Genomic DNA, 8,837 nt, shown 5'->3' with positions numbered 1-8,837 from the left:
ATTGGAGCCTCAGCTTCAGGATCTGTCCTTCCAGTGGGCACTCAGGGCTGATTTCCTTAAAAATGGAGAGGTTTGATCTTCTTGCAGTCCATGGGACTCTCAAGAGTCTCCTCCAGCACCATAATTCAAAAGCATCAATTCTTCGGCGATCAGCCTTCTTTATGGTCCAGCTCTCACTTCCATACATCACTACTGGGAAAACCATGGCTTTAACTATGCGGACCTTAGTCGGTAATGTGATGTCTCTGCTTTTTAAGATGCTATCTAGGTTTGCCATCGCCTTTCTCCCAAGAATACCAATGCCTAAATACCAATCGGCTAACCAGGAGGAGAACCAGTTCTATCAACTAGAAGGTCCTTCATTAGAGTAACCTGGTCCTTTGCTTGTTTGTGGTAGTGCTGCAGAGCTGGGGGTCCCTGACTTTGGGTCCAACAAGATGGCTGTTTTCCCCATTTTTTAAAATGAGTGTTGTCAGAGCTGCTTGAAGATCCTAGCTCACAGAGGATCACGCTAGCCAGCAGTCATTAAGTAAAAGTCTTTATTGAATTACAGTTTCCATTCTCACGCTGCTGTCCGCAACTCTACGTCTAGTAGCTAGATCGGCGAAGCTCCGTCTGAATCTCCGCCCCGTGCGCACCAACTTAATATCCTAGCCTTGCTCCACCTTTTCCGCCTGACTGTCCTCCTCTGGGTCCCTCTACCCCCCGGGGCTTCTTCCTTCCGGGATTCTTCTGACGCTGACCCGGACCCTCCTGCCTCCTTGCGCCGGGCTTTAGGACCTGGTTCCCTTTCGGGGCTGCTTACTGCGCCGCCTTCCTCTGCATTTGAACTTGGCGCGCGCGCCCAACCTTCCACTTTCCTCTTAACCGTTTCTTCGCTCCCCGATGGAGGTGTGGCCACTCCTGACTCATGCCCTCCCTCCTGTGGTGAGCTGCCAGCGCTTCCCCCCTGGCTCCCTTCCTCTTCCCTGCTTCCTGGCGGTGACGCTGGTCCCGATTTCCAGCTGCTCCCCCCTGAGTCTCCTCTGGCTCTATCTTCCTGGGGTGCCCCCCTAGACTCCCCCCTTGCCCTGGCCACTGGTGCTCCTTTCTGTGAATCCTCTGATTCACTGGAAAGACTGGGAGATCTCGGGTAGTCGTCATCACTCATCCTTTCCTCTGCCTTCTCCCCTTCGCTCTCTGTTTCCTCCCTTGCCCGTGCCTCTGCTCCTAAACCCCTGACATCCATCCCCCCCTCGAAGCCCCCCAGTCCCCCTTCCCCTCCTTCCGGTGCTGGAGCTGGGGGCTGCTGTTGCAAAGGGACGAACGTCGGATATCGGTCGCTTCCCGTGGCAGGCCTCCATCGGAACTCTTCCGGGTCTTCCCCCCTGCTCTCGTTGACGACGGTCACCTCCGCTTCCATCTCTGTGCCGCCGTGCTCGAAACCAGGGTCGTCCCCGAAAATGTCCATGTCCGTCTCTCCCTCACTTCCTCCTGGCGGCGTTGCTCGTCCTGAGCAGTCCAGCCACTTTCTGCGGAACTGCTCCTCTGGCCTATCGTCCCACCAATACGAGGGTTCTGAGACAGATCCCGAGGGTGACCCCTCCGGGGAACGGACGTCTCGTGTTGGTTCCTCGTCCGAGTCGAACCCCCGGAACGTGCTGGCCGAAAGCGTGGGCGTGAAAAGCCAGTCGTCGAAAAAGTCTGCTGGCATAGGTCTATGTGGGAAGAGGGCATGAAACTCGTCTTTGAGCAGAGGTTCGTCTAAAGCGTAGCCCGGCACCCAGCTGTTCGCACTGGCCGGGGTGCCCTCCCTGGCGAGAAAGTATTCTACCCCCTCTTCCCCCCATCTGGAGTCCAAAATCTCCGTGACGTCGTTGATGCGCTCCTTCTGTGCCGCTCCCGCGTGCCCTGTTCTGTCTTTGGCCGGACTCGGCGCCGTTCCGGGTTCCTGGAACCTGTGCGGTGCCTTGTAGGGAGTGAGCACCGATCTGTGGAATACCGGATGCATTCTGGAACCCTCCGGAAGTGCCAGTCTGAAAGCTACCGGGTTGACCTGCTCTTCGACTTGGTAGGGCCCCAGTTGTTTATGCCCTAGTTTCTTCTTGGCCAACGACCTGGCCGGCACTGCGTGGGCTGCTAACCAGACCCAGTCTCCCACGTGGAGCTCTTCGCCAACCCTTCTGTGCCTGTCCGCTTGTACCTTGTATGCGTGTTTGGCCAGCTCCAGGTGGCGCCTCAGCTGATCGTGGACTTCCTGCAGCTCCGACGCGAATGCATCTGCTGTCTGCGGCTCCCCTTCCCCCATTCTTTCCAGTCCCGGGAAGGTTCTGGGGTGCCTCCCGTTGTTGGCGAAGAACGGCGTGACCCCCGTGGATACGTGCTTCGTGTTGTTGTAGGCGAACTCTGCAAGCGGCAGGTAATCCACCCACGTCGCAGGCTGTTGATTTGCATAACATCTCAGGTACTGCTGCATGATGGCATTGACCCGCTCCGCTTGCCCGTTGGTCTGCGGGTGTCTCGCCGACGCCAGGTTGATCTTGACGTTCAGGAAGCCCATCAGCTTCTGCCAGAAGTTCGAGATGAACTGCCGCCCGCGGTCGGACAGAATAGACCGTGGCAGACCGTGAACCTTGAACACGTGGTCTATGAACAGTTTGGCGGTTTGCTCCGCCGTGGCCACCTTAGCACACGGAATGAAATGCGCCATCTTGGAGAACAGGTCCACCACCACCAGCACTGCCGTCTTGCCCCTTGAGCTGGGCAGATCCGTGACAAAGTCCAGAGCCACCCTTTCCCAAGGTTCGACCGGAGTTTGCAGCGGCTCCAACAGTCCGGCCGGCGGTTTGTGCACTGGCTTGGCCCTCTGGCAGGTGTCACACCTCGCCACGTAGTCTGCGACCTCCCCTCTCATTCCAGGCCACCAGAAATCCCTGGCTACTAATTCCACCGTCTTCTCCTTGCCAAAGTGCCCGGCCGTGGGCGCGTCGTGCAGCTGCTGCAGCACCTTGGCTCGAAGTTCGTCTCCCGGCACGTAGATGGCCCCTTTACGGATGAGCAATCCATCTCTTAGCTGGAAACCGTCGGCCGCTGCTTTGCCCCTTTGCACCTCTGCCATCTTTGTTTGTGCGAAGGAGTCCCCCTGCAACGCTCGCCGCACCGCCTCTAGGTCCACGGTCGCCGCGGCGCACGCCCACACTGTCGGTGCGAAGATGTGCATGGCGGCCGCTGGTGTTGCGTCCTCCAGATACTGTGGCTTACGGGAGAGAGCGTCTGCCATGATGTTGGTGTCCCCCGGGACATACTCTATTCGGAAGTCGAAGTTCGCAAAGAACTCAGCCCAACGTATCTGCCTCTGGTTCAGGAACTGTGCCGTGCGCCAGTGCTCTAGATTCTTGTGGTCCGTGCAAACCTGCACCGTGTGCTTGGCGCCGACCAGAAAGTGCCTCCACGCCTTGAACGCTGCATGAATGGCCAGCAACTCCCTGTCCCAGATGGTGTAGTTCTGCTCGGACTTGCTGAGCTTCCTGGAGTAAAACGCTCCCGGTCGCCACACCCCCTGCGGGTCTTTCTGCAGCAGGACCGCCCCCACGGCTCTGTCCGAAGCGTCTGTCTCCACCCTCATCGGCTTGCTGGGGTTGACATGAAGCAGCTGCTCTTCCGACGCGAAGAGACGCTTGAGTGCCTGAAAGGACTGCTCCGCCTGCTCTGTCCAGATGAACTTCTTTTTCTTGGAGCTAAGCGTGTCAGTGATGGCCGCCGTCTGCATCGCGAAGCCCTTGATAAACTTGCGATAGAAGTTCGCAAAGCCGACAAACCGTTGGACCTCCTTCCGGTTGCGCGGGCTCTTCCAATCCAACACTGCTCGAACCTTGGCGCTGTCCATGGCGAGCCCCTTGTCAGACAGCTTGTAGCCCAGAAAATCCACCTCCGGCACGTCAAATTGGCACTTCTCCAGCTTGGCGTAGAGCCTATGTTGCTTTAGCCTGCTCAGCACTTCCTTGACGTGCTTGTCATGCTCCTGCTGCGACTCCGAAAAGATCAGGATGTCATCTAAGAAACAGACGCACGTCTTGTAGAGAAGTCCCGCCAACACGTGATGCATAAATGCTTGAAAAACGTGGGAGCCATTTTGCAGTCCAAAAGGCATAACTCTGTATTCGTAGGTACCCAGTGGCGTGAACATGGCTGTCTTCCACTCATCACCCTCCCGCATGCGAATGAGGTTGTACGCCCCCCGCAGGTCCAACTTGGTGAACACTTTTCCCTTCCGCACCTTCGCCAGGAGGTCGTCGATTCGGGGCATGGGGAAGTCCGACGGCTTGGTCACACTGTTCAAAATCCTGTAATCCACCACGAGTCTTTTTTGGGGCGTGTCTCGCTTCTTAACAAAGAATACAGGACTGCCCCCCGCTGCCTTGGACTCTCGGATGAAACCGCGCTCCAAATTATGATCGATGAAGTCTTTGAGTTCCTGCAGCTCGTCCTCCGACATGGAATACAGCTTCCCTTTAGGCAGCGCCGCCCCCGGCAGCAGGTCCATTTTGCAGTCATATGGTCTGTGAGGGGGTAGCCTGTCCGCCTCCTTCTCGCAGAAAACTTCCAAAAATTCTGCGTACTTGTGGGGAATCGCTTGCAGCGTGCCTAGCAGCAGCTGTGACTCCTCTTCCTCTCCTTCCTGCCTGGGCACGATGCAGTGTTCAGCACAAAAGGAAGAGCCGAAGACCAGCTGCCTCTGGTACCAAGCCATCGTTGGGCTGTGCTTGTCCAGCCAACTCATGCCCAATACAATGGGCGTGTCAGATAGTTGAGTGACGTTGAAGCTGATGATTTCCCTGTGATTCCCAAGTCGCATCACCATTGGTGGCGTCTGCTTCACCACTTGCCCCCCGAGCAGCTCCCCGCCATCCACAGTGACAACCTGCAGGGGCAGTGTGGCCGGCAGCAACTGCACAGCGTGCCTGTCGACAAAGTCCTGCCCTATAAAGTCTGCATTGCTGCCTGAGTCGATGGTGATTGGCACGTCCATGGTGATTCCATTGGGCAGCTGGAGAGATGCTGTGAGCCTCACTACTGGTTTGGGCGGGAGGGGGTTCACTGGCTGTAAAATCTCTGGGGACTGCGTCACTAACACGTCTGGCTGGGCCCCAGTGCCTCTTCCTCCAGCCAGACATCGTCGTTTCCCTGCTGTGTTCCTCCTTGCTGCGTTGCTGCAGTCACCATTGCTGAGGCTGCAGTGAGCTTGTGGGGCCTCTGGGGACACTCTTTCGCCATATGCCCTGGCTGCTCACAGACGTAACACTTCCTGTTCCCTCTAGGAGGCTTCGCTTTCACTGTTGTCGGTGCTAGGGCTCTGGTTGCTGACTGAGCCCTTGCACCTCCAACCTCCATAGGTTCGGCTCCTCCTCCTGGCGGAGGCGTGGATTGCGCCCGCGCTGCTTCTCTGGGAAGGAAGGAGGGGCCCCCGGCTGGTTCGCGCCCTCCACGCCCTTCGTCCTTGCTCCACGGACGGCCTTCCAGCCTCACCCCCACTGCCAGTGCCCGCTGAACGACCTCCTGGGTGGTTCGGGGTCTCTCCCCCCTGGCTATCTCATCTTTAATCGAGTTGTGCAGCCCCTCCCAAAAGAGGTCTCTTACAGGAGCCGAATCTCTGTCCCATTCCAGGGCGCTGACCAAGGCGAAAAAGCGGGCATGATACTGTCTGACGCTGGCCCTTCCTTGTCTCAGCCCATGCACCTCCTTCCGTGCAAGATCCACGTCAATACTTGATAAAAAACACCCATCCATCGCTTTAATAAAGGCATCCGCATTCTGGAGCGCCGGATCCTTATCTCTCCATAAATTGCGCAACCATGCTTTCGCATCCCCATGCAGATGGGACATGATGAACCCCACTCTCTCTTGTTCATCTCTAAAGTCTTTATGCAGCAGTTGCAGTGCGCACAGTACGTCTGCTCTAAAGTTGGGATACTGTTGCAGGTTCCCATCGAAGTGAGAGAGCAGCCCGCCTGTCCGTCTCGCCAACCCAATTCCCTCCTGCCGGGGTGTCTGCTTTGCCAGCACGTCTAACCTGACCTGGAGATCCCTGCAGGCGGCAGCTGCCTCCTCCTCTCTCTTCCTGGATGCTAGAACCTCGGCGTTCAGTTGTGCCACTGCTTTTCTGAGGTCCTCTATCTGCTGCTCAGCCGTCATGTCGTCTGCCATTCGTGAGCTCGCTAGTAGGCACCTGTTTCTCTCCCCTCCTCGAGGCTGTAGATGCCCACAATGGAGAGACGGAGCTTACTGTCAGAGCTGCTTGAAGATCCTAGCTCACAGAGGATCACGCTAGCCAGCAGTCATTAAGTAAAAGTCTTTATTGAATTACAGTTTCCATTCTCACGCTGCTGTCCGCAACTCTACGTCTAGTAGCTAGATCGGCGAAGCTCCGTCTGAATCTCCGCCCCGTGCGCACCAACTTAATATCCTAGCCTTGCTCCACCTTTTCCGCCTGACTGTCCTCCTCTGGGTCCCTCTACCCCCCGGGGCTTCTTCCTTCCGGGATTCTTCTGACGCTGACCCGGACCCTCCTGCCTCCTTGCGCCGGGCTTTAGGACCTGGTTCCCTTTCGGGGCTGCTTACTGCGCCGCCTTCCTCTGCATTTGAACTTGGCGCGCGCGCCCAACCTTCCACTTTCCTCTTAACCGTTTCTTCGCTCCCCGATGGAGGTGTGGCCACTCCTGACTCATGCCCTCCCTCCTGTGGTGAGCTGCCAGCGCTTCCCCCCTGGCTCCCTTCCTCTTCCCTGCTTCCTGGCGGTGACGCTGGTCCCGATTTCCAGCTGCTCCCCCCTGAGTCTCCTCTGGCTCTATCTTCCTGGGGTGCCCCCCTAGACTCCCCCCTTGCCCTGGCCACTGGTGCTCCTTTCTGTGAATCCTCTGATTCACTGGAAAGACTGGGAGATCTCGGGTAGTCGTCATCACTCATCCTTTCCTCTGCCTCCTCCCCTTCGCTCTCTGTTTCCTCCCTTGCCCGTGCCTCTGCTCCTAAACCCCTGACAAGTGTGAATGTGTGTTCATGGATTGTTAAGGATGTTGCCTCTTTTTGTGAGGGCATTGGCTGCTTCTTTGTCTTGTTTTGATGGTGATAGATGTTTTGCTTATTTTGGATGGCAGGGTCTGAGCATCACTAGTTCTTTCTATGAAATGGCTATATTGTGTAACCTACAACAGGTTCTTCAATTTCCAGATGTACTCCCTGTCCCCCCGCAAAAGAAACGGGTTGCTGTAGAGCATTATGTGGGGGAGATAAAGAATGACACTTAGGCATGTTCACCTATAAAAGGCATGAGCCAAGTTTTTTTCTGAACATGTATTTTGATCGCCCTTGGCAATTCATGAAATCACATCCTTCTCTTTTTCCATGATCACATCTTTGCATTGACTTGCTGAAGCTTCGGGGGGAAAGCAATGTCGTTCAGTGGTAGAACATTATTTGACTTCACCCCTGGAGGCACACTCCATTGTCTTTCAAGACAGACCGAAGCCAATAGCAGCAGCACATAACATGGCAAGGACTGTGCTGGGTAGAATAACATTTCTGCACATAACTCGTATACACTCCTCTTTCCACAGGGCCTATGAATGGTTTTCGATGACATGTTTGTTCCCAGGTATAGATATATATTTTCGATTTCTGCTCCTTTTGAAATACTGCAATTGCTTAGGAATAACCAGCAGGTCAGTGACACGGTTCTGCACTGTTCATATTGACAGCAGGACATCAGATGTCGCCAGAGCGCAAGCAGATCCATTTCAGCTTGCTGCAGGCTTGGCACTCTCCAATAAATTTTGTCTAAAAGGTCATCAGCTGTAGCAAGGAACACGGTGTAGCACTTTCATAAAAGCCACACCATGCTATCAAAGACTATTACACAGTTTCCTGGAAAATGATCAACACGGTAATCTTTACAGCTGGAGAAGAAAAGTCAACAGGAGCTGGTTTACTGGAGTTTGTATAATAAGGGACTTAGTCTTAGCTAAGCTTTTCTGGACAATGTAAAAGAGAACTTGTTTTCAGAAAGCATCACTTTTCTTTTGATTAGTGAATGCTTTCTGGTTATACCTTTTAACAGGAGAGATTTTTTTTCCAGGTAGAAGCAAGCACCTGCTGGTTCTGGAAGGTTACACTGCAATTTCAACTTTCGTAAATAATTTTGTTTGCTAGTGAAAAAAACCAGAATATAAACCTCTGGTACTGCCGTGTAGCTCAGTGAAAGTGAAATCAGTTGTCTGTGCTTTCAGAAGTGGATGAAATGTGTGTTGTGGCCGCCTTCTTAATTAACATCATCCCTCCTGTATATATTTGAAGCAGACTCCCAATTGCTATTTTGGACTATAATTATAATCATCCTTGCATATTGACTGTACTCACTGGGGCCAATGGAATTAGTTAAAAGGACAAAAGGAGTAAATTATGGTTAAATACTGATCTGATTTAAAATATTCAGGTGAAAGCATCTCTGCAAAATATTCCTATAACTGCAAACTAAGTTGAAATATTGCAGGACTGCAAGATCACAGGGTGAACAGAAACCATTGTCCTATCCTAATTTGAATCCAATTAATTTAAAACCCTTAGTTTGTCAAAAAAACCAACAACACAGCTCACTTACAAATAAGGTATTTTATTTTCTTCAACTGAATGTATGCACTATCACAATCTCTTACTTAATTTTTACTAAAATATTTCAAATGAAGTTTTACACACTTATCAAAAAATCTGCTTACATTTTCTCTCCTCCCCACCCGCCCCATCCCAACTTCACAAAAGCAAAGTGATTCAAAGGTATAAACGTGTGTGCTAAGATCTAAAGACATTGC

The sequence above is a fragment of the Podarcis bocagei genome (genome assembly GCF_964188305.1).
Source record: "Podarcis bocagei genome assembly, chromosome: 1".
Lineage (NCBI taxonomy): Eukaryota > Metazoa > Chordata > Lepidosauria > Squamata > Lacertidae > Podarcis > Podarcis bocagei.
Note: the sequence above shows the minus strand (reverse complement) of the source record.